Source organism: Hypanus sabinus, chromosome 11, assembly GCF_030144855.1.
Source record: "Hypanus sabinus isolate sHypSab1 chromosome 11, sHypSab1.hap1, whole genome shotgun sequence".
NCBI classification, from domain to species: Eukaryota; Metazoa; Chordata; class Chondrichthyes; order Myliobatiformes; family Dasyatidae; genus Hypanus; species Hypanus sabinus.
The window spans coordinates 89,766,812-89,792,896 of record NC_082716.1 but is presented as its reverse complement, the minus strand read 5'-3'; the positions used below and the strand labels follow the sequence as shown (position 1 = coordinate 89,792,896).

Here is a 26,085-nt window from a genome sequence, read left to right as displayed (position 1 = left end):
CGCCCAGGTTGCGGATTTCATACAGTCGCCCCCGGAAGAAGGTAAATATGAAGCATTCAAGGTGCTGCTCACAGGGACCTTTGGCCTCTCACGGCATGAGCGAGGTGCCCGCCTGCTTCACCTGGATGGTTTGGGAGACAGACTGCCATCAGCATTGATGAATGAGATGCTGTCCCTGGCTGACAGACACAAGCCCTGCCTCATTTTCGATCAAGCATTCCTAGAGCATCTGCCCGAGGACATGCATCTGCTGCTGGCCGACGCAGATTTCAGCAACCCCCAGAAGGTGGCGGCCCGGGCAGACGTGCTGTGGAAAGCCAAGAGGAAAAGCGTGGCGTCCATCGGTCAGATTACCAGGCCACGCGCCCAACAGCAGACCAGACCAGCCCCACAGGGGAGCGCACACAACACAGGAGTGAAGAGGCCAGTGAACAGTGGTGTTTCTACCACCAGCGGTGGGGCACAAAAGCCCGCCGTTGTTGCCTGCCAGGGCCAGCTGCTGCTAATGACTATGGCGGCTGGCCACCAGGACAGCCTCTTGTACGTCTGGGACAAACAGCTTCTTGGTCGACACCAGAGCAGAGATCAGCGTCTTGCCCCCGATGGGGTACGACACCCGCAACAGGAAGCCAGGACCCACCCTGAGGGCTGCAAACGGTAGCACGATATGGACCTATGGCACCCGCACAGGGCTGCAGTTCAGTGCCAGCCTGTTCACGTGGGACTTCACACTGGCCGCGGTGGCCCAACCACTCCTGGGGGCGGACTTCTTGCGAGCTCACAGCCTGCTGGTCGACTTGCAAGGGACAAGACTGGTACATGCAGAGACTTTCCAGATGTTCTCCCTGGGCGAAGCCAAGTTGCCAGCCCCACACCTGGACTCCATCACGCTGTTGGACAACGAATTCACCAGACTCCTGGTGGGCTTCCCATCGATTCGGACACCGCAGTTCACAGCAGCCGTGCCCAGACACGGGGTACAGCACCACATTCCGACCCAGGGAACACCCCTTCGTGCCCGTGCACGAAGGCTCCCCCTGGAAAAGCTCCGCCTGGCGAAGGAGGAATTCAAGCAGATGGAGGAATTGGGGATCATCCGGCGGTCCAACAGCCCATGGGCCTCCCCCCTGCACATGGTGCCCAAAGCAACAGGGAGCTGGAGACCTTGCGGTGACTACCGCAGGCTGAATGAGGCTACAACACTGGACCGCTACCCTGTGCCACACATTCAGGATTTTGCAGCAAACCTGCATGGCGCACAGATCTTCTCCAAGGTGGACCTTGTCCGGGGATACCATCAAATCCCAATGCATCTGGACGAAGTCCCCAAAACGGCACTCATCACCCCGTTCGGCCTTTTCGAGTTCCTCCGCATGCCATTCGGCCTGAAGAATGCCGCACAGACGTTTCAGCGGTTAATGGACGCAGTGGGATGCGACCTGGACTTCGCTTTCATCTATTTGGATGACATCCTCATAGCCAGCAGCAGTCGTCAGGAGCATCTGTCCCACCTCCGTCAACTCTACGCACGACAGTGAATAAGGCCTGACGATCAACCCGGCCAAATGCCAGTTCGGGCTTGACACCATCGACTTCCTGGGCCACAAGATTACTACAGACGGGGCAACCCCTCTGCCCGCTAAGGTAGACGCAGTCCGCCATTTCCCCCGACCCAACACAATCAAAGGCCTTCAGGAATTCGTGGGTATGGTAAATTTCTACCACCGTTTCCTCCCTTCAGCTGCCCGAATCATGCGCCCTCTGTTCGCCCTGATGTCAGGTAAGGGAAAGGACATTACCTGGGATGAGGAGTCCGCCGCCGCTTTCATTAAAACGAAAGAAGCCTTGGCAACCACCGCAATGCTAGTGCACCCCAGAATGGATATCCCTACCGCCCTCACAGTGGACACATCTAACACGGCAGTCGGTGGGGTGCTGGAACAACTCATCGCAGGTCGCTGGCAACCCCTGGTGTTTTTCAGCAAACACCTGCGACCACCCGAGCTCAAATACAGTGCTTTCAACCGGGAACTGTTGGCGTTATACCTGGCAATCCGGCATTTCAGGTACTTCTTAGAAGGCAGGTCATTCGCCGTGTTCACGGACCACAAACCGTTGACCTTCACGTTCACAAAGGTGTCCGATCCCTGGTCGGCTCGCCAGCAGCGACATCTGTCCTACATCTCGGAGTACACGACGGACATCCAGCACGTCTCAGGAAAGGACAACGTCGTGGCGGACGCACTCTCCAGACCAGCTGTCCAGGCCCTGTCCCTGGGGGTGGACTATGCAGCACTGGCGTTGGCGCAGCAGGCAGACGACGAGATGCCCAGCTACAGGACCGCAGTCTCGGGTTTGCAGCTGCAGGACTTTCTCATAGGCCCAGGTGATAGGACCCTCCTGTGCGACGTGGCTACCGGCCAACCTCGCCCCATCGTCCCGGCAGCCTGAAGGCGGCGGGTTTTCGACTCCATACACAGTTTGACGCACCCATCTATCAGGACAACCATCTGGCTGGTCTCCAGCAAGTTCGCATGGCACGGACTTCGCAAGCAGGTCAGTGAATGGGCCAGAACGTGCACGCAGTGCCAAACAGCCAAGGTGCAGCGGCACACTAAAGCCCCGCCGCAGCAGTTTGAACCCACCCACCGGAGGTTCAACCACATTCACATGGATATCGTGGGCCCGCTACCAGTGTCCCGAGCAGTGCTGTACCTCCTAATGGTGGTAGACCGGTTTACGAGGTGGCCAGAGGCTCACCGACACATCTGCCGATTCCTGCGCCCGAGAACTGATCGCAACCTGGGTAGCACGCTTCGGGGTACCTGCCCACATTACCTCCGACAGAGGCGTCCAATTCACCTCCAGCCTGTGGTCGGCTGTGGCCAGCCTGTTGGGAACGCAGCTGCACCGCACAACTGCCTATCACCCAGTCGAATGGACTGGTGTTACGCTTCCACCGTCACTTGAAGTCGGCTCTCATGGCCCGCCTGAGAGGACCTAACTGGGTGGACGAGCTTCCCTGGGTCCTGCTTGGAATTCACACAGCGCCCAAAGAGGATCTGCACGCCTCGTCGGCCGAGTTGGTGTACGGCGCACGCCTGACCGTCCCGGGAGAATTCATACCAGCCCCAAGGGGGCAAGAGGAAGAACCCGCAGCAGTCCTGGACAGGCTACACGAAAGGCTCGGCAACCTGGCCCCCGAACTGACTTCACAGCACGGACTGACCCCGACCCATGTACCCAAAGAACTGCAAAACTGTAAGTTTGTGTTTGTACGAAGGGGCGGACACCGGGCGCCGCTACAGCGGACATACGAGGGGCCGTTCAGGGTGATCAACAACAACGGGTCCACGTACGTTCTGGACGTTAGGGGGAGAGAGGAGGTTTTCACGGTGGACCGACTCAAACCAGCCCATGTGGACTTGGTGCAGCCGGTCGTGGTTCAGGCACCGCGGCGCAGAGGCAGACCTCCCAAACAGAGTCTGACCCAGACTGAGGACATTGGGGGGTGTATCGCCGGTTCTGGGGGGGGGGGGGTTATGTGGCGACCCACTTTCTGCGCAGGCGAACCGGCTCACAAATAGCCAGCGCGCGGGGAGAGGCTTTGGTAATGCACCTTTGACATCATTTCCGCCGGGAGAGGGGGGGCGCTAGGGATTGAAATACCAGCACCACTAAGTTTGAATAAACTAGTCCCAAACTACTTACTGACTGCGTGTCGTTATTTCAGCGCTGTGTGTAGCACATCGCCACATGGGCATCTTTAGACCTGAGATGAGGAATTTCTTAAGCCTGAAGGTGATGATTCTATGAAATTCACTCTTACAAATGACAGGCAGGCTAAGTGAATAAGTATGTTTAAAGCAAAGTTTGACAGGTTCCTGATTAATAAGGACATCAAATGTTATGTTGCATTGAGAGTGAAGAATAAATAAGGCATGATTGAATGGCTTAGTTCTGCTCCTTTGTTTTATAGATTACAATCCACTCAAGGCTTTGGGAAAATGCACTGAAAAATTTTTGTAAATGCCTTCAACAACTCAAGACCATTTCTTAAACCTTCTGATCAGGGTGAGATTGCAAACAAGACGTTAATTTTTACACTGAATTTTCTTAATGAAATTCAACAAGAAAATGGCATTTAAGATGACAAGAAACTGGTGCAGAAATTTACTATTTGGTCTCTCGTGCCTTCTGCAATATTCAGTAAAATACTGGCTAACCTTTAAGCTCAACACTACTTTCTGACACAAACCCCAGATTCCTCAATTTTAATCCTGTTCTCCCCACCCCCGAACAGATACCCAAAAAATCATGTTGGATTTTCAGCACTTTGTGCAGCAAGTTCAAATTTACAAAAAGACACACTTATTAAAAAAATGTAATTTATCATTTTTTGATTGAAATGACAATTATTTGAATTCAGTGAGATAACTAATTCTTACTGGACTCCAATCAGTATTCTTGCTGCAGTTTTGAGTCAATGTAGGTCCTTAATCAGTAAAATCAGGCGATACATCCATTATCAATGTCCAGAGCCACCAAGTAAAGTCTAACTGCCACAAATTTCTCAGAATGAGCTTCCTATTCAATTTGTCAGAATCAACTTGCATTTTGTCAACTAATCAATTATGTGTTATGCTGCAAATCTAGCACACAAAAGGACTGAGTACTATGTGTGGATAGCCAGAGTATTTTTCCCAGGGCTAAAATGGCTAGCAGGAGAGGGCACAGTTTTAAGGTGCATGGAAGTAGGGGATGTCTGGTGTATGTTTTTTTTACGCAGAGTGGTGAATGCATGGAATGGGCTGCCTGCGACTGTGGTGGAGGCGGATACAATAACATCTTTTAAGAGGCTCCTGTATACGTACATGGAGCTTAAAACAGAGGGCTATGGGTAACCCTAGTTAATTTCTAAAGTAAGTACATGTTTGGCACAGCATTGTGGGCCGAAGGGCCTGTATTGTGCTGTAGGATTTCTATGTTCTACTACAAGAGGACAGATAATTTATTACAATAATTTAGGTTAAAATTTTACAATTTGAGAAGGAGAAGGGAAAATCTGATGTGTCAGTATTACAGTTGAACAAAGGGAACTATGGAGCTATCAGGGAGGAGCTGGCCAAAGTTCAATAGAACAATACCCTAGCAGGGAAGACAGTGGAACAAAAATGGTAGGTATTTCTGGGAATAAAGCAGAAGGTGCAGGATCGGTTCATTCCAAAGAGGAAGAAAGATCCTAAGGGGAGTAAGGGGTGGCCATGGCTGACAAGGGAAGTAAAAGGCAGTATAAAAATAAAAGAGAAGTATAACATAGCAAAGCTGAGCGGGAAACCGGAGGACTGGGAAGCTTTTAAAGAGCAACAGAAGATTACTCTGTTGGCAATATGCCAAGAAAAAATGAGGTACAAAGGTAAACTAGCCAAGAATATAAAGGAGGATAGTAAAAGCTTCTTTAGGTATGTGAATAGCAAAAAAATAGTTAAGACCAAAATTGGACCATTGAGGACAGAAACGGGTGGATTTATTATGGGGAACAAGGAAATGACAGATGAGTTGAACAGGTACTTTGGATCTGCCTTCACTAGGGAAGACACAAACAACCTCCCAGATGTAATAGTGGCCAAAAGAACTAGGGTAAAGGATGAACTGAAGGAAATTTATATTAGGCAAGAAACGGTGTTGGATAGACTGTTGAGTCTGAAGGCTGATAAGTCCCTGGGACCTGATGTACTCTTTAAGTACCCTGATATCCCAGGGTACTTAAAGAGGTGGCACTAGAAATCGTGGATGCATTGGTAATCATTTTCCAATGTTCTATAGATTCAAGAACCGTTCCTGCTGATTAGAGGGTGGCTAATGTTGTCCCACTTTTCAAGAAAGGAGGGAGAGAGAAAACAGGGAATTATAGACCAGTTAGCCTGACGTCAGTGGTGGGAAAGATGCTGGAGTCAATTATAAAAGAGGAAATTACGACACATTTGGATAGCAGTAGAAGGATCAGTCCGAGTCAGCATGGATTTATGAAGGGAAAATCATGTTTGACTAATCTTCTGGAGTTTTTTGAGGATGTAACTATGAAAATGGACAAGGGAAATCCAGTGGATGTGGTGTACTTGGACTTCCAGAAAGCTTTTGATAAAGTCCCACATAGGAGATTAGTGGGCAAAATTAGGGCACATGGTATTGGGGGCAAAGTACTGACATGGATTGAAAATTGGCTGGCTGACAGAAAACAAAGAGTAGTGATTAACGGGTCCCTTTCGGAATGGCAGGCTGTGACCAGTGGGGTACCACAAGGTTCGGTGCTGGGACCACAGCTGTTTACAATATACATTAATGATTTAGATGAAGGGATTAAAAGTAACATTAGCAAATTTGCTGATGACACAAAGCTGGGTGGCAGTGTGAAATGTCAGGAGGATGTTATGAGAATGCAGGGTGACTTGGACAGGTTGGGTGAGTGGACAAATGTATGGCAGATTCAGTTTAATGTGGATAAATGTGAGGTTATCCACTTTGGTGGCAAGAACAGGAAGGCAGATTACTACCAAAATGGAGTCAAATTAGGAAAAGGGGAAGTACAACGAGATCTAGGTGTTCTTGTACATCAGTCAATGAAAGCAAGCATGCAGATACAGCAGGCAGTGAAGAAAGCTAATGGCATGCTGGCCTTTATAACAAGAGGAATTAAGTATAGGAGTAAAGAGGTCCTTCTGCAGCTGTACAGGGCCCTGGTGAGACCTCACCTGGAGTATTGTGTGCAGTTTTGGTCTCCGAATTTGAGGAAGGACATTCTTGCTATTGAGGGGGTACAGCGTAGGTTCACAAGGTTAATTCCCAAAATGGCGGGACTGTCATATGTTGAAAGATTGGAGCAACTGGGCTTGTATACACTGGAATTTAGAAGGATGAGAGGGGATCTGATTGAAACATATAAGATTATTAAGGGATTGGACACACTGGAGGCAGGAAGCATGTTCCTGCTGATGGATGAATCCAGAACTAGAGAATAAGGGGTAGGCTTAGAACAGAGAGATGCAAAAAAACTTTTTCACCCAGAGAGTGGTGGATATGTGGAATGCTCTGCCCCAGAAGGCAGTGGAGGCCAGGTCTCTGGATGCATTCAAGAGAGAGTTAGATAGAGCTCTTATAGTTAGCAGGGTCAAGGGATATGGGGAGAGGGCAGGAACGGGGTACTGATTGTGCATGATCATCGTGAATGGTGGTGCTGGCTAGAAGGGCCTAATGGCTTACTCCTGCACCTACTGTCTATTGTCTAATTAAGCTAGGCCTTTTGTTTTTTGGTTGCACTGACAGACAAGAAGTTAATTCAAACAGTCTTATGTTACATACCCCGTGGGTATCTTGTGACTGTCTTATGACCATGATGTAATTGAGTATCTTGTGAGCATGATGTAATTGTCTTGTGACAGTGGGGTGATGTAATTTCCCCACCAGTGTGAGGTCACATGATGTAATGCTCCAACAGGTAAGTTCGATAGTCAGTTCGTTAGTTAATTTTGCTGCAAATTCGTCTCATGACGCAGTTTCGTTTTTAAAGTAGAATTTTTACTTACTATTGTAAGGAGCAAAAACCGTTGTGCCAGCACTTTTGCCAATCACTGCCAGTTCTGGTTTATTGCATCTTTGATTTACCTTTACAGTCCAGTTGGAGAGTGAAGACTTTGCTAAAGTATGGGAACCTGAAGGATTGAGTAAAGTTGGCGACGTCCGGCGGTTTTGTTAAGGATTAACCTTATTGAATCTTCGTTCAGGAATAGTGGCCTGTATCTAAGATAACTCCTGCAAGATCAGGAAGGTTTGTGCAGTGTTCACCTTCCAGTAAAAAAAGGTCAGTTCCTTTAAGCCGTTTTATTTCCTTCGTCGTGAATCCTTTGGACAAGGCATCGCTCTGCTGTAGGATCAGCAGATCATCATTACTTTGAAGAAATCAATTTTCAGGGAAGTCTCTCCTTACTGACTGTATAAATCACTTGGACTTTGAATTTACCACTTTAAGACTGTGTTTGAACCACTTTAAGAACTATTCCAGAATTTGGCTATTTGTTAAATTGCCGATTAGCAGTTAATTTCCTTTTAAGTTAGTCGTTTGGTTACTTTTCATTTTTGTTGAGCAGAATTTAATAAATGTTTATGTTTGTTTATAAAACATGACTCAATTTTATATTCATTGTTGCCAGCCACACAACACTTAATTCATTAATGTGTATGATCTCTGAGCATAAAATTTCATCTAAAATGGCCAGAGAGAATGAAATACATATCACCTTCAAGTATTAAGTGGACCAGGTACAGACCATGAAGAAACTTATTGCTTATTAGTGAGGAACTTAATTGTTTGTAGCCTGACGAATAGTCAATGTCCAACTTCGATGATGCCTGAATCTTCAGAAAACACGCACATTCACCAGCATGGTGAACATGAAACGGGAACAAAGAGGATGATGACTATGACCTAAACAGGGCTTTGTCAAATTCTTCTTCTGTTCCAATAACATTAATTATGGCCCAGGATTGTGAGAAAACTGAACAGCTGAACTGCTGTCTTTGATATTCGGAGCATGAGAGGCAGAAAAACACAAACAAGCTGCGCTGATTTTCAAAGTGGGGTCATGACCTTCATGAAATACGTTTTTTAAAGTCACCAAAACAGATTTTATACACCCCACACATCACAGACAGAGAGAACATGAGCAAGCTGAAAAGCAAACTAACCCCCAACACTATCATTTACTAAGAGTAAAATATCACTTTCTGACGGCTTTTAGGGCTTTACAGAAGTGGTTTGATTGCAGCTAAATTTACATTTACGGTTAGCTAGTAATTATTACTTGTGAGCAAGGTGGACAACCTGAAATTAATTTGCCAACCACTGCTCTATAGCATGCAAAACGGCAGGAATCTGGCATTGTTAAACAGCAGCAAACTCAAGCAACAACCACTGGGTGAGAACAGAATTTTTTTTGGCAGGAAAACCTAATCAAAAGATTGACAATTGATGACAAATGCCTTCACAAGAAGCTTGAATCTATCAGAGAAGAATTGTTTCACTGAAAGAAATTAACATCTTTCCTAGCCAGTGCAGCCCCCTGCTAAGCCTCAGGCTCGCTCAGCTCGCTTCCATCTAGGGGGAGCAGCCTTCGGCCCCGCCAAACTGGGTAATCAGCTTGTGTAGATGCTGTGTGATATCCCCACCCTACCACATAACAGACAGTACACCATATGCGATTAAATGATTATACTTTATAGATCTTACTGGAACTATGTACTTAATAGAGATACAATATAAAAGGAAAAGTAAAAGGCGCCAAACTTATCAAAGTCCAACCACTTCGTGCTCAACCATTGGAGCTCAATTAACGAAGTCCTCTTGCCACCATTCGATCCTCTCAGACCTCCTTGACCTGCCACCTGGGACCAACAACAGTGGTCGACCAGACGCTCCACATGAATCTATCCTTGTCTCCTCTCCCCGTCGAAACCCTGGGCTTCAGGCCCCCACTCCGGGTCTGTTCCGTTGCCCAGCTTACAACATCACATCTTCTCCCTCTAACCCCCTCGCGCCGACTCCCCAAAAGCCCACACAACACTAGCTTATAGACCCACAAGAAAGAATAACATCTATCCCAATTGGTTAACAAATGAATACAATTCTCATTATCAGTCATTATAACCCAAACAAGCTGCGAGAGAAAGCACTCTCTCACCAGTTAATATAACAAAGAAGCCATTTTATTAGCCTTAGCAGTAACATAAAAGAAGAAACCACTTACACCAGTAACACTGTGGATGCAGCAAAGACCATGGGTCCCAAGACTCCCGTTGCAGCACACAATGCTTGGCCTTTTTAACTAGTTTGCTTCTAGTCAACATATTTCAGTACATCTACCCAACAAAGATTACAATTGCTCTGTAAACCTTACAAAATAGAAGGCACATTCAATCTAGCCAAATCACAAATAAAAAATATACACAGCAGTGTAGCTGTTAGCTTAATGCTATTACAGCACCAATGACCTAAGTTCAATTCTGCAGTCGGTAAGGGGTTTTAGATCCTCCGTGACCACGTGGGTTTTATCCAGGTGCTCTGGTTTCCAAACACATTCTAAAGATGTACGGACTAGAAGGATCACATGGGTGTAATTTATAGCACGGTCATGTTGGGCCAGGAGAACCTAAAACTGTGCTGCATCTCTAAATAAATAAGAAATATACTGGTACCTCACTTAATGTAAAGCAAGTGTTCCAGTGAAGAGTGTGCTAATGGAACTGCCACCAAATAGGATCAGAGGTACATAATGATATTGCTGCTGTGAAAGCTTGTGTAAATGTGTTCTCACTGCTGCATCAAAACTTGGCATGAGTTCACCCAATATGGTGTGAAGAGGTCACCTGCAAGAGCTGGATGAACCAGGGTGAGTGGTATGTCTGCTGCACAATGGTCAGCAGAGTGCATCCACTGGTGGGAGCCAGCAGCAGCTGCTCTATGAACTAACAGGCCACCTTGCTTATGCGTGTGATGGAAACTCTTCCTTTGCACAGTTCACCCCAGCCCGAAGATTTCTCCAGGATAACAAGTTCTCTGGCCAGTTTCTCACTCTCTTCTTCCCTGATTATATGATATCCAAAAAAATTCTTCTTTGTATGCAGAATTGTAACTAAGCTATATGACGATGACTATAATGTACTTTTAATGGCGGGGTGAAGAAAAGCAGAATGTAAAAATACCTGAATTTGAGGTACACAGAAATCTGAAGGCTTTAGGCCTGAAAGTTGTTAGAAAAAATCCATTGAAAAATTCAAAGAAAGGTAAGTTTAGAAGGATGAACAGAAAACCTACAGAGCAAATTTGTGCCGAACATGTCCCTACTTTAGAAATTACTAGGCTTACCCATAGCCCTATATTTTTCTAAGCTCCATGTACCTATCCAAAGGTCTTTTAAAAGACCCTATCGTATCCACCTCCACAACTGTTGCTGACAGCCCATTCCACGCACTCACCACTCTCTGCATAAAAAACTTACTCTTGACATCTCCTCTGTACCTACTCCCCAGCACCTTAAACGTGTGCCCTCTCGTGACAGCCATTTCAGCCCTGGGAAAAAGCCTCTGACAATCCACATAATCAATGCCTCTCATCATCTTATCTAACAGGTCATCTCTTATCCTCCGTGCTCCAACGAGAAAAGGCCGAGTTCACTCAACCTGTTTTCATAAGGCATGCTCCCCCAATCCAGGAAGCATCCTTGTAAATCTCCTCTGCACTCTTCCTATAATTTCAACATCCTTCCTGTAGTAAGATAACCAGAACTGAGCACAGTACTCCAAGTGGGATCTGCCCATGCCTACTCTTTTGCCCATCTGACTAATTCCTTTGCCTCCATTTGAACTAAAGCCTTTTGTGACTTTGCTCATTTTAGTGTCTAAGTGTCTCTAAAATGTAGTTATCATATACAATTCTATCTCTCCCTCTGGGTCCTATATAGCTGCAACATTACCTCTTGGCTCCTAAATTCAATTCCACAATTGATGAAGGCCAATACACCATATGCCTTCTTAACCACAGAGTCAACCTGCAGAGCTGCTTTGACTGTCCTGTGGACTCGGACCCCAAGATTCCTCTGATCCTCCACACTGCCAAGAGTCTTACCATTAATGCTATATTCTGCCATCATAGTTGACGTACCAAAATGAACCACCTCAAACATATCTGGGTTGAACTCCATCTGCCACTTCTCAGCTCAATTTTGCATCCTATCAATGTCCCACTATAACCTCTGACAGCCTTCCACAGTATCCACAACACCTCCAACCTTTATGTCATCAGCAAACTTACTAACCCATCCCTCCACTACCTCATGTAGGTCACTTATAAAAATCATGAAGAGTAAGGGTCCCAGAACAGATCCCTGAGGCACACCACTGGTCACCGACCTCCATGCAGAATATGACCCGTCTACAACCACTCTTTGCCTTCTGTGGGCAAGCCAGTTCTAGATCCACAAAGCAATGTCCCCTTGGATCCCATGCCTCCTTACTTTCTCAATAAGCCTTGCATGGGGTACCTTATCAAATGCCTTGCTGAAATCCATATACACTACATCTACTGCTCTTCCTTCATCAATGTGTTTAGTCACATCCTCAAAAACTTCAATCAGGCTCGTAAGGCACGACCTACCCTTGACAAATCCATGCAGACTATTCCTAATTGTATTATATCTCTCCATGTGTTCATAAATCCTGCCTTGGACTATTCAAAACTATTGGCTTAACTGTTTGTAGTAATGTAATAATAAGAAGTTAGCATCTCGTAGGCCGCTTGTGACCCTGGCTACTTTTTAAAGGTCACAGCAGCTATGAAGAAAATAGCTATGAAGCTATTGAGAAAAAGAGTATAAATGTACAAATGCTTTCTCATGAGATAAGCTGAGCGGGTGATAATAGCCTTGGTGTGAGAAGTGTGCTTTGTGTTTCTTATGGCACCTATAAGATATGCAATTAGAGGGAGTGACTATTTACAAGGGCAGCAGACTTTGGGTATTGGGCTTGTGCATGTCTGTATCCAGACATAGTAGCAATTAAAACTGTTATACGAACAATTTATGACTGATAACATTAACAATACTCATCTGTAGATAAACTAAGGGGGGGTGAACCCACATGTATCTGGGTACGTGACTGCATGATATAAAAAGAACTGTACTTGCTTCAGGAGGCAGAGACCCTCAAAGCAGCCTCCGAGAGAGAGAGCTTAGGAGAATTCTCTCAAGTAACTTGTTAATAAAGAGTTAAAGCTACTTTCACCGTAGTCTTTGCATCGAGTAGATTAAAAGAAGTTTATAACAATTTGGTGACCCAGATGGAACCCCAAGACAAGGTACATCTGTAAAGACGGTGTCAGTGGTCGACTCTGTGGCAACGACCTGAGGTGGATGGGCCCACGAGGTAAGATTTGCCTCGATCCCTCTCATTAGTTGACCACTTTGGTGACCCTTTCATCTGACGGGTGACCTTTGACAAGCTCCTGAAGAACCCCAGTTAAACTACCCGAGTACTATAGTAACTTAGAAGGTGAGGTTCGGGTCCTCACACTTATGGTATCTGGGGTTAGAGTCCTCAGAACTTTGAAGCATAGTGGATAATATTGTTTGTAAGTGCCTGTCTCGGACACCCTGCTTTAGACCGGTTGTTAAGAGGGGAAATCCCCACACGAAGGTCAGGACCCTAAAGTGGGTGCAGAGAGACACTGCACTAGGCTAAAAAGGGTGCAAAATCTGAATTCTGAAATGGGTCAGACCCTTGATAAATCGGGGTCTAACACCCCTTTATTTAAAATTTGTAAAGACAACCCGGGGGATGAAAATGATTTCCGCAGACTGTCGGCGTCATTAAATAGAAAAGCTAGGGAATGAGATATGGCCACGAGGTGTCAGCTGGGATTTGGATAAATGTATCAAAGCAGCGGAAGTGCTGTGGAAATGGGGGACTGCAGAAAGGTGGAAATTATTCATGTCGACGTGGAGAAAGACAGCTGAGGAATTAAACACCAAGTCAACTGAACAATTGGGAACATAGTACCCGTAGATGGGAGATTAGTGTATATGACCAGCAGGGTAATCCTAAATCTTGGTAGGTTTTGAATTATTTGTGTGAGGATTACGATGTTGACCAGAGTAGGAGAGAGAGAAAGGGAGAAAGACATGAAAGGAAAGTGAAGCGGGGAAGTAAAAATGGTGATCACAAAGGTTAAGTGGAGGTACCTCCCGATATGTCTGGTTTTCCCGTTGTTTCAAAATGATGATACAGATCAAACTGAGGAGGACCGCTCCCATATACCCCCCGATCCCACGTACCTCTCAAAAGGACGCAACAACCCCAACCCAGGAACAGTACTGCGACCCTATTGCAACACGGACCAGGAGTCAATCAAAATCCAGAGGCAGGTACCTTACACAGTTCACCTGTCCCAGAGCCCCAACACATGGACCCCCATATGCACCACCACCCAATTTCCGCGGCCAACCTATCCCTAAGGGTAACCCTAACTATGGACTTCCACCATCCGGACCCCAGCGACCACCCTTGGCAAGCACTAAGGTTACAGGATGCTACTTCTGTAGCGACTCTGATCATTGATACTGGCTTGATCCACTAGTCAGGCAGAAAACGGGTTATGGGCAGTGAATGGTTGCCGCCGACCTGGGGGCCTGGACTGTTGTTGGTGAGTGGGACAGTCAGTGATCACTGACTACAGAAGTAGCATCCTGTAACCTTAGCGCTTGCCAAGGGTAAGAGGAAGAGGAGCCCATATTTAACCTACTAGTAGAAGGCAGCACTATCCCCTTTATGCTCAATACTGGAGCAACTACGTCAACACTTGAATCTTCCTGTATCAATCAACATGGTTTCAGGATGTCAAACACCTCAGTGACTCTGAGTGGCTTAATGGGACAAGAAAAATCCTACCCACTGACGAAACCCCTACGAGTCCAATTTGGAAACCAGCAGAGTACAATCCAGTTTGCCCAAACCCCGGAGTTAACCTAGCAGGGAGAGATCTGCTGTGCTCCCTCAGACTTAAAATAAAATATCTTGATGCTGGAATTACTATTAGTGGTTCCGACTCCAGACGGACTTTTTGGGTCTACTATCCTCCTCAGTGGTGGGCTGTAGACCTTCGGCCCGGAGATTTCGACCCACCCCTGCAGGTGCCCAACCCACATGTAACACTGGCGTATGACCCCTCAGGGGTCTCACAGGAATTAGAAACCAAGTATGCCTCCTTTGTGGGCAGCATGGTTAGCATTACTATTCTAGGAGACGTAACAGGGTAAGGAGGGAGCAGCATTATTAGTTCAGGTGCCTACTGAGATACGGAGCCAGTTGGGTCTTGTGTCCCCCCACATCACCTTGTCAGTGACTGCGGGACACAAGCCAAAGGAGTTAGGGTTTCTAGCCTGCCGACTGCAGGAACAGGCAGACCCAAGCTTCCTCGGAACTCCCCAGATGTTACCGGATGGAATTTTGACTTATTACCTTACCCCTTTTTCAGTAACAGGCTGTGTCCATCGTCACCAGTCTCACTGCCTCGCCTCGGATGAGCCAGCCCCTGACTTATAGGCTGCATCAAAGGTTGAGGTAGGACAAACCTCTGTGACCCCAGTGCAACTTCGGGTGAAACAGGGGGTACAGCTGCCCTCCATTCCACAATACCCTGTTCTGAAGGACACTGTTGACAGTGTCACTTCCCTGGTGGACTCCTTTGGCAAACAGGGCATCTTGGTCCTTTGCCAATCATCATGTAACACCCCTATTCTACCCGTCCCCAAACCTGGATAGAGAGAGTGGCGCCTAGTACAAGATTTACAAAAGATGAATGAAATAGTTGAACCTTTACATCCAGTCGTCCCTAACCCCGCCACCATTTTTAGTGATGTCCCTGCGGACACATGTATTTTCACTATTATTGACCTGCAGCATGCGTTTTTTTTTGCAATTCCCTTGTCCCCTGAATCCCAGCATTTGTTTGCCTTTACTTTCCAAGGTCAGCAATACACTTGGACACGCCTTCCACAAGGATTTGTCCACTCCCCGACCATTTTCTCTCAAATCCTACATAACCAACTTAAGGACTTGTAGCTGCCAGGGGGAGTCATCCATTATCCAATACGTAGATGACTTGTTGCTAGCCAGCCCTTCTAGACCCACCAATAAACAAGACACTAACAGGCTCCTTAATGCCCTCCACTCCTGGGGATATGTAATACCCCCTCATAAGGTAAAACTTGCTCAATGTCAGGTGAAATTCCTGGGCACCCTATTGAGTGCATATGAGAGAAAGCTCACCCCTGAACGAGTAACACCCATCATTGCTACCCCACCACCAACCACACCTAAGAGTATGAGGGCCTTCTTGGGTCTAGTGAACTTTTGCAGACAGTGGTTACCCAACGTTGCCCTCCTAACTAAACACCTCTCACCCGTCGTCCAGCCAGATGGCGGGACCTTTCAAACTCACACAAGAATGAAGGGATGCTTTTGACCAACTCAAACAGGCGCTGGCCAGTGCTCCGGCCCTGGGACATCCCCTCTATGACCGCCGCTTCCAGTTATTTGTTAATGTCCTGGAAGATTGCGCTACAACAGTCCTTAATCAGATCCTTGGAGATAGGAAAAGACCGGTGGCATATTTCTCCACCCGCTTAGACCCAGTGGCAAGGGGTCTCCCACCATGTTCACAGATGCTCCCAGCCATTTACTCTCTCGTAATAGCTGCCTCCAACATAACTCTGCAGCAGACTGTAGTTGTTTATTCCTCACACACGTAACTGCACTTTTGACCTCCCATCAAACCCAGCACCTCACCCAGGCTAGATTGAACGATATGCAGTAGCACTCCTTAATAACCCACTTATTACCTTTGCCTACTGTACTACCATCAACCTCGCCATTTTTCTAGAAAGCCCACCTGAGGATCTCACAGAGCCACCCCATGACTGTTTAATGCGGAACCACTTTCTGACTGCCCCCCACCTGGATCTCTCAGATAAGGCTTTCCTGTCTGTAAATTTAATCCTTTATGTCAACGGTAGTTCCTTTGTCTGTGAGCGGAGCTGCCGCTGAGGCATTTATGCGGTTGTAAATGACTCAGCTGTGCTCGAGTCCGCATCCTTGCAGCCCCCTATATCAGCCCAAAAAGCGGAACTCTTTGTCCTAACCAGAGCTTGTATTTTGGCTAAAGATCAAGTGGCCAACATTTTTACTGACTCCCGTTATGCACTTGGTGTTGCCCATGACTTCGGCCAATTTTGGGCACACAGCGGACTTCTCACTTCCACAGGAACCCCTATTCAGAATGCTTTGTATGTACAGAACCTCCTCAGGGCCATCCTCCTCCAAAAACAATTGACTATTGTTAAGTGCTCAGCACACCTCTCCAATTCCTCCGCAGTCATCCAGGGTAACAACCAGGCGATGGGGAAGTCAAATTAGCGGCACGAACAGCCATTCACATTGTCTCCATGGCAGAGAAGTTGGCCTTGCAAGCCAAACACAACAACAAAGGGTATCCCAGACATGAGCGCTGTGCATCAATTCCAGGGGGATGCCCCTGACTCAGAAAAACAATTATGGAAGACGCATGGGTGCTCGCACTCTGCGTCAGCAGGCCTCTGGCTTATGCCAGTGGGCCAAGTGTGTAGACTTAATGCTTTATTACCAATGCTCATTGACTGCTTACATACTGATACGCACCTTGGCAAGGAGGGAATGAGTAACATTTTGCTATGCACCTGGTGATGGCTAGGTAGAATGAGGCAGCACACAAGAAATATGGTCGTGTTTAATATGTCAAAAAATGAATGAGGGAAAAGGGGTAGACAAACCTCCTTGCCAGGTGGTCCATTTGAATGCATCCAGCTTGATTTTATTGAATTACCGCATGTACAATGTTATATGTTTTCTTTTAATATTAATTTGTAGATGTGTTCAGTAGATGGATTGAAGCCTATGCAACCACCAACAAAAAAAAGCCTCAACGGCAGTGAGACTGTTACTCACAGAGATTATACCAAGATTTGGGGTACCCCGACAGATAAGCTCAGATAATGGTCCTCACTTTATAGGAAGGATAAATAAGGAGTTGTGTGGGGTACTGCCTATCGAGCAACAGTTCCACTGTACCAACCACCCTAGGGCAGCAGGCATAGTGGAAAGAGCTAACGGCATCGTGAAAAACAAACTGGCCAAACTGATGACTGAAACTGGCCTGAATTGGCTAAAGGCTCTCCCATTGGCACTGTACCACATGAGGATTACTCCCCATTCGACTACTGGGGTGTCGGCTGTCGAGGTCATTTATGGGCGCCCAGGAAGAACCCCATGGGATGCCAATATCCAACCCCCCACCCAAGTTGATCTCAACATCATGGGGGACGAGTTACAAAGGAATTTTAGGCAATTAACATCCTCTTTAAAGTTTCTTCATTCACAGGTACAGGAGATGTTCTCGCCACAAAGAGGCTCGAAAGCAGAGTGGCCTGACTTAAAGATTGGAGATGCGGTACTGATAAGGGACTGGGAGCGCCCCAAGCTTAGACCTCGGTCGAAGGGACCCTTCCAGATACTTCTCCAGACACCCATGGAGGTAAAGGTACAAACAAGGTCACGACTGTTGGGTTCACCTGAGTGATTGCAAGTGATGGCCGCCGGAAGAGAAGTGATTATTGTTGGACTTGGACTCTTTGTCATTGTCGTCGCCTTTATGGTGACTGCTCTAGAGGAAAATCTGTTCTATAAAACCCATATGCAGCTGCATGGTAATCGCACTGTTTGTTATCCGCTTGCCAAATCAGTAGAAGCCCTGTTTGTAGCCACCCCAGGATGGGACCCTAAGAGTCTGTACACCATTGATACCTTGGACATCCCCGCATAGGAAGGACTGGCAGGTTCTGGCAGAGGACAATAGGGCAATGTGTAGAACTTGTATACAATGATAGGAGGAAATCACCAAGACCTCATCCTGTTAAAGGAACAAAGGCTAACTGTTGACCCACAGAGTTACCCCTACTGTTTTGGAGGAGAAGGCTGGGGCTATGTAATAGGTCTAGTTCCTCACAATGTCTCTTGCGCAATCACTCATTGTATACAGCGTAGATGCAGAATACAAGGAGGGTGGCTTAGTTGCACACATACAGAACAACAGTGTATTAATGTCACTATGGGACCACAGAGGGTCTGTGGGAAGTGTCACGGGACACATGTTGCTACAGGTTCCCTGATATACCCATATAACACTTCAGATATTAATCCATATGCAGGAATCAGTAACTGGCACAAAAACAGATGACGGGAGCTGGGAAGTCTACCATAAAATGCTACCGGGCTAAGGAGGGGTTTGTTTTTCTTCTTAATGGGACTTCTACCACCGCCACATCCACTCTGCCAGCTTTGTTCGCGGTGGGAACGATTGGGCTGGTCATGTCCGACAATAACTTTTTCCAAAATACTATTGATTTGCAATTCAAACCACTGTTGTATAAAAGTGCACAATAGCCATACGGATAAGGATCAGTATCAGAAAATAGACAGAATAATATCCCCCACAATGTATGTAGAGGGCAACAAAACTTCAGTTGCCAAAGGTTAGACTCATAGGCACGTATCAAACAGAAAGGTAACCGAATGAGCTATGTAACCAAATTTAATGATTGTCATACTTAACTGAATGGAAGAAAAGAAAGAAATTCCAACCGTGCTGAGCAGTCAACAATAAAATCAATAGTTGCTAGCTTGAAATGGATTGTGTCAACATTTAAAACCTATCTGGTGAATAAGAGTTGTAAACATTGATTCTTTTGTGTCCTAATCTGCAAAAATGGTGACAAAACAGCATTGAAAATAAATGCAACTGCAAATTGCCTCAAGTAAAATTACTCATTTTTTTCCATGTAATTGTAAACTGGTGTCACTGTGTACCCTCAGCTATATTAGTCAGCTTGACTACAAAGACCTGCAACACACATTTACCATTCCTGGTACGTATAGATCTTCTTCCCAACATTGTGAAAAGATGTGCATCTAAATGAAAAAAAAACTGAAATGCAATGGTTTTGATATAATTAAAATTAATTTATTCCAACCATCTTAAAGTCCTTTTTGTAAACTCTGGACTTTATTCATGTACATTTGGCGTATTAAATCTATTGACTAAGCAGCTTCAGAAACAAATTTACCACAAATGCAAATGAATTATAATAGAAGGTTACACAATGGATCAAATGTGGTAACTTCAGAAAGAGTTAGGGGCAAATTTTGATTAGAATAAGAGAGCACAAGGACAGCATGTTATCATTAGCATAAGTCTTAATGATACTTATAAACAAAACAGGTTTAAGTACACAACCCATGCAATCTAAATAAAAATTAAAATCTGATATTTAGATAGAAATGAGTACAGCAAAAATCTAACGTTGTTACAAAGTGAATATCACTAGCAAATTTAGATACAAAACACCACAGTGAACTTTAAAAAAAAGCCAAGGGGAATAAAGCTAAGCTAGGGAATTCAGCAGGACCAGGGATCCAGACCAAAAGACATACTTTTGAATAATTCCTTTCACAATCTCAGCACCAAAAGTGTTATGCAGCAATGAACTACTTTAGATGAGATTGAATTAAAATTGATGTAACACACAGATCATAGCAGCCTGTTTGGCCACAGCATACCCCACAATCATCAATTTGATTATTTTAAACCTGGTTATAAAGACAATGAGAGATAAAATTTCATCAGAACACAGTAATAATGACAAAATAATAATGTCTCTGTTCTTCAGAATAACACCACTGGCACTTTTTCAAGAAACGCTACAAACCAAGAAGACAAGAGTTCAATCTATTCAAATTTAACTGAAGGATCAAAAACCACACTTCTAATTTTTTCTAAACTCAAACAAGAAATAGTTTGAGAAAACCACTGAAATACAGTTGGAGGATTAATTTCTCTCCAATTCAATAAAATAGATCTTCTAGCCATTAATGTAACAAATGCAATCATTCATTGAGATGAAGCGGATAAATAATTATTATCCATCATTGGTAAACCGAAAATTGCAGTAAGAGGATGCGGTTGGAAATTAATATTTAAAACTCTTGAAATAATACTGAAAATATCTTTCCACTAATTTTGTAAACAAGGACAAGACCAGAACATATGAGTCAATGAAGCAACATCAGAATGACATCTATCGCAGGTTGAATTAAGATGAGAATAAAATCAAGCCAGTTTATCCTTAGACATATGAACTCTATGTACAACCTTAAATTGTATTAGGGCATGTTTAGCACAAATAGAGGACGAATTTACCAATAATAAATTTTTTTCCCATTGCTCAGTAGATATAGGACAATGCAACTCTTCTTGCCATTCCTTCTTAATTTTTTCTGATACATCTAACTGTAAATTCATGATCATCTTATAAATGATGGCTACTAAACCCTTTTGATAAGGATTAAGGGCTAAAATTCTATCTGTAATGTCCAATGGACATTCTTTCGAAAAAGACTAACTCATTATACAAAAAAATTCTAACTTGTAAATATCTAAAAAAAAATGGGTTTTAGGTAAATTGTATTTATTAGACAGCTGTTCAAAGGATATATTCAACATTTTCACATGAGTTGAATTGTCTTTTCCTAAACCTTACTTATATTATCCTTAATTAATTGGATGGAGGTTCGGAGTTATTGGCACCACTGTATATGTACTTAATATTATTCAATGGCCCATGTTGGTTAGTGGGTTTTTTTTGTTTTTTTCTCTCTCTTTTTTTTGGGGTTTTTCTTTTTTTTTCTTTTTACTTCTTTGTTCATTAATGTTCTGAGTTTGAGAGGTTATATATTTTTATTATTATACATCTGAATGTCTATTTAAACTATTAATTATGTACTCTCAAACATTTTGTATTCATGTTTCATTTATGTTTGTTTAAAACTAATAAAAAGATTTAAAAAGAAAGAAAAGAGTTCAATCTATTATTTCTACTCCCTTGCCACCCCTCCCCACTCCCCCCCCCCCCGTTATTCCAACACACAGCCTGCTGGAAGAACTCATTATTTCTCCTTAGTTTTGCAAAATATTTACACTTAACGTCCAATCAGTGCCCTTTTTGAATAGCCTTGATTATGTTTTTAATCACACATTCAAACACCAAGTTCTAATCATAACACAACATTAGGAAGTTCCCCCTCCCCTGGTGACCTCAGCTGTGTCTTTTATCATCGTATCGGAATCCTTGAGGCATCCACTGATTGCCGTTTCTCTCTATCCATTCTATACAAACTCGTCATAATCTTGTACTGCACACCTGTACCAAATCTCTTTACAACCTCTTGTTTACCAGCATCTCCAGTCCAGCCTGGAACTGATTCGAGACACTCATCCTTTATCTCCACGCACTCGAGTGACAACCTAGCGAATTTTTCTTTGAGACTCACAGGAGGAGGTCTTGAACTCATAAACCTTACCCAAGAGCAAGAGTGGCATCAACAGAAATCAAGTAGATCGAGCGGAGTCGCACCAAACCAGAAAGGGCGTGTGAAAGGTATTGGGAGGGGTGAATGAGACTATCGGAGGATAGAGGCGACTCAGGGTGGGGAAATTGGGAGGAGGTGAGAGCGGAAGGGGCCAGATAGTCCAAAGAAACATGAAACACACAGACTCCACCACCTGACGTCCCCACAGTGCCAGGGCCCTGGCATGAGGTCATCACCTCGGTTTTCCAGCGGGGCCGGGGCCGGGGCCTGGGCCTGGTCCTGCCCGCCCCCCGCGGCTTCCGCTCGTCCACTCGCGGCTCACGCTCGAGGTTCCCCCGCCACGCGCCCTCTGTTTGCCTACCTCGGGCTCGAGCTCCGGTAGCCACATTCGGCTCTGCCTGCCCTGGGATCGGCGGACAACAATAATGCGACACTTCCGCCTTGTCAGCTCCGCCAGCCGGCCGGGACGCCGCCTACTTACACCAACGGCCTCGCTTCACTGACAGGTGGACGGCGACAAGGCTACTTCGACCGTTGATGTCCGGCTGTGGTCCAGCCGGAACAAAAGCCGCGTTGCAATTACATAACTCCCGTAGTGCGGATGTAGTTCCCAAAGCACTTCCCGGCGTGTGTGGTGGAGCCAGGCAAAGAAATCAGCACAGCGCAGAGGGAACTGTTAACGGAGCGTGTTACCAGATAGGGTTAGCTCCATCAATGCTCTAATCTATCCCGGGGGATCACAGGATTTGTAAAAATGGGCAAATACACGATGAAACATAATGGAATTAAGGACTAAGGGGAATTGGTACAGAAGAGGAGAAGAGACGAGGCAAATCAGCCATGAACATATTGAAGAGGATTAGGTTTGAGGGGCCGAAGGGTCTGATCCGGCTCCCATGTCCTAATTTCATCGGGGAGGCTAACGGAGAGGTTTCCTTGGAGTGATTGTTTTGGCAACTGGAGGAGTTTCTCTGTCTGACCCTCACAGCCATCCAAGATGGGAAAGTAAAGATCCACCACCTTCATGCTGAATAAGTTTCTCCTCATTTCAATCCTAAACATCCTATCCTTATCCTTATTCTATGCTATGCCTCTGATCCAAGACTTCTTATTTATGGGGAACATGCTCATGTAAAGTCCTTTAAAAAGTGGATACTTCAGTGATATATGAATTCTGAAGAACAGGACCCCAATTTACTGAACAACACACAAAATGCTGGAGGAACTCAGCAGGCCAGGCAGTATCTAGGGAAAAGAGTACAGTCAACATTGCAGGACGAGAGAAAAATCTCTCTCTCCCAGTGTCCTGTGCCCTCCTGCTTCAAAACATCCACCATTGTTCCTGTACCTAAAAAGATGAAGGTAACATGCCTGAATGACTGGCGGCCTGTCATACTCACCTCAATAATAAGCAAGTGCTTTGAGAAGCTGATCAAGGATTACATCTGTAGCATGCTACCACCCAAACTGGACCCCCTACAATTTGCCTACCAACACAACCTATCAAAGGAAGACGCAATAGCCACAGCTCTTCACACCGTCCTTACACACCTGGAGAAGAAGGATGCTTATGTAAGAATGCTGTTCTTGGACTACAGTTCAGCATTCAACTGATAACGCCCCCAGGCATGGCAAGAAGCTCAGAGAACTCAGCCTTCACCCTGCCTTGTGTAGCTGGATCCTGTACTTCCTGTCAGATCACTGGCAGGTGGTAAGAGTGGACTCACTCACCTCTGACCCTCAACATAGGTGCCCCTCAGGGCTGTGTACTAAGCCACCTCCTTTAACCTCTGTAAACCCATTACTGTGTTGCCACCCCCTGCTAATTAAATTTGCTGATGACACTGCACTGATTGGCCTAATCTCAAATAACAATGAGGCAGCCTTCAGAGAAGAACTCATCACCCTGATACAGTGGTGTCAAGAAAACAACCTCTCCCTCAATGTTACAAAAACAAAGGAGCTGGTTGTGGACTACAGGAGGAATGGAGACAGGCTGATCCCTATTGACATAAATAGATCTAGGGTTGAGAAAGTTGACAGCTTTAAGTTCTTCATCATACATGTAACCCCCTGGGTCGCCTCAGGCTCGCTCAGCTCGTTCTTGTCTAGGGGGAGCAGCCTTCAGCCCCGCCAAACTGGGTAATCAGCTGGTGTGGATGCTGTGTGATGTCCCCGCCTCACCCAAAAACAGACAGTACACCATATGCGATTAAATGAGTACAATTTATAAAGGTTACTATAACTAAGTGATTAATAACGATACAGTATATATGAAGAGAAAATTAAAGAAAAGGCGCCAAACTTATCAAAGTCCAAACCACTTCGTGCACAGCCGTTGGAGCTCAATTTCTGAAGTCTTCTGGCCACCATTCGATCCCCTCCGAACTCCTCGACTCGCAGCTCAGGACCCTCCGAACTCCTCGGACTCTCCAAACAGCTCAGGACCCTCCGAGTGGTCAACCAAGCACATCTAGCTTCATCCCCCCCCCCCCATCCTCGGAGAATCTCCCGGCCTCGGACCCCCCTTTGGGGTCCGATCCTCACCCAGCTTAGAGCATTGCGTCCTCTCTCTCGACCCCCTCGCGCCGATCTGCCCAAAAGCCCGTCAACAAAAGCTTACAGACTCAGAAGAAAGAACATTAATCCCCATTTGGTTTACAAAGGAATACCATTCTCGTTATCAGTAAATTAGCATTCCTGCTAGTTAACAAAAAAGAAGAAACCCTCTTTACACTCTCCCTCCACCAAATAAAAGTCATGTCCTCATGACTACTAAATAACTCGCCACCTTTCCTGCCAACACACCGTAACCCAAGCACAAACAGTGACATCTCCTCCCCACACAGTAACCCTCACGCCCTGTTCCTCAGGCGCTACTTAGGCCAACTATCTGGGAGTTCCCTAACCCTTCTGAGGCCTCCGTACCCCCTCACCTAAACCCTTCAGGCTCGGACACAACTGGGGATACCTTGGGCCCACTACCAACTCCTCTCTCAACCTCTCACTCATGCCCCACACTGCACACAGCTAACCCTCCCCGCTACACCTGACTCAATGGGAGAAGGGCCAAAGGTCTCTTCCTCAATCGAGGGAAAGTCAGCAAAAGGCAGCATGTACCACACATCCAGCACATCATCCATCAAATCTGTATTCTTCCTCATTCCTGTGATCGGTAGCTGCTGTTTGATCTTCTCCAAACGGAAACACGTGGCCTGCACTGCTCCCGCAGTCTCTTCAGCCTCCTGTTCAGTATTCACTGCACTTCTCTCCAACTTTTTCTTCCTCATGACTTCTTCCAGATCAACTTTCAGGTTTTGCACTTCATTTGAACTGTCGATGGTCATCTTCAGGTTCCCTTCAAGCTTCCGCTTCTCTCTGCTGAGATTCGTCTGAAATTTCTTCACCTCCGCAAACTCCCCTCTCCGGGTTCTCAGTTTGCTATTACCCTCAGTCAGACAACTTTCTTCATTCTCTCCAACTTGTAAGTCTTCCGACTGGTTCCAGATCGCTTTCTCCAGTCTCTCCGTCTTCATTTCAAACTTGATTCCGTAGAGACAGTCACTCACGAGCTGCGACCTTCGCCAGCCCTGGCACGTGTCCCGAAAACACTTTAACTCGGTAGTTCTCAGCTGCTCCTGCAACGACCTCACTTCAAATTCTCCTGAGGCAAATCCAAACACCAAGAGATCATCCACATACACCAAAACTCCAAACGCCTCCACATCCCGTATGGTCTTCCACCTGCCCCGCAGGAAGGTTGCAAGGGCTCCAGATATGCCCTGTGGCATCTTTTCGGACCCGAAGACTCCTAGGGAATTTATAACGGCCGTCTTCTCCTTGTCGGCCCCACTCATCGGGATCTGGCAACATCCACTCCTCAGATCCAGCACCTTAAACCATGTCGCACCACTCAGACAGGCCATCGCCTCTCCGGCCCTCAGGGCCATATTCTGGTCACTGACAGTGCGCCTCTTCAACGCAATATAATCCATACACACGCTACCTACATCTTCCACGGCT

General features: G+C 45.8%; 1 protein-coding gene across 3 annotated transcripts in view; it reads right to left on the bottom strand.

Moving 5' to 3' along the window:
• The window catches only part of fam20b (FAM20B glycosaminoglycan xylosylkinase), a 141,935-nt gene extending 118,012 nt beyond the window's left edge, over positions 1 to 23,923 (bottom strand). The window contains exon 1 of one of the 3 annotated variants that reach the window (XM_059984878.1): positions 22,054 to 23,923. The gene's annotated coding sequence lies outside the window, so the exon portion shown is untranslated. The remainder of the gene's footprint in view (positions 1 to 22,053) is intronic. The other 2 variants (XM_059984879.1, XM_059984877.1) reach the window with 2 other exon arrangements.
• Between the last annotated feature and the right edge of the window lie 2,162 nt (positions 23,924 to 26,085).